This window comes from Ipomoea triloba, chromosome 16 (genome assembly GCF_003576645.1).
Source record: "Ipomoea triloba cultivar NCNSP0323 chromosome 16, ASM357664v1".
NCBI lineage: Eukaryota > Viridiplantae > Streptophyta > Magnoliopsida > Solanales > Convolvulaceae > Ipomoea > Ipomoea triloba.
The window spans coordinates 13,298,123-13,299,203 of NC_044931.1; positions in this window are offsets into that span (position 1 = coordinate 13,298,123).

Here is a 1,081-nt window from a genome sequence, read left to right on the forward strand (position 1 = left end):
AATGCAATTTTTCATTGACCATAACACACTATGATGCATCATGGCTCACTAGAAATTCATTTCCTAGACTTTCCTTATTGATTTAAACAATTTTCTTTGTATCTCGTTTACTACAACATTCATTCATTCAATATTCTTTGATACTTTGTGACAATGACGCGAATGAGTAAATGCTACATATTCCATTGATTAAAGACTTGTCAATACTTCTAATTTGACCTCCCTAGATGCCGACACAACCCGGGGTAACCCCAACAATCTTTTATTTTAACAACCACAAAACAGCAGTAAATCAAATGGCGTCGTCGCTAGGGAGGGCAAAACGGTTGATATTGACTTGTGTTTTATCTTTGGAATATTCGCAACGTTTTGACTTCAATTCACTTGTTGTTTTTACTTTGTTTGTACTAACCTCCCTAAAACAACTACTTTTTGTTCGTGTTGTAAACTTTGATTCTTTCAACATTTTTGTAGGGTCAATGCAAACGAGGGCTAGGGCCAACCAAGACCTACTCCCTCTCAATCTTGAAATAAACCGAGCCACAAGCAGAAAGACAAAAAGAAAGGCCAAACCTATGGAAATCCTAGTAGACCGCGAGGAAAATGGTACTTCCTAAACCTCCCGAGAATAACCACCTTTGTAATGCAATTTTTCATTGACCATAACACACTATGATGCATCATGGCTCACTAGAAATTCATTTCCTAGACTTTCCTTATTGATTTAAACAATTTTCTTTGTATCTCGTTTACTACAACATTCATTCATTCAATATTCTTTGATACTTTGTGACAATGACGCGAATGAGTAAATGCTACATATTCCATTGATTAAAGACTTGTCAATACTTCTAATTTGACCTCCCTAGATGCCGACACAACCCGGGGTAACCCCAACAATCTTTTATTTTAACAACCACAAAACAGCGGTAAATCAAATGGCGTCGTCGTTAGGGAGGGCAAAACGGTTGATATTGACTTGTGTTTTATCTTTGGAATATTCGCAACGTTTTGACTTCAATTCACTTGTTGTTTTTACTTTGTTTGTACTAACCTCCCTAAAACAACTACTTTTTGTTCG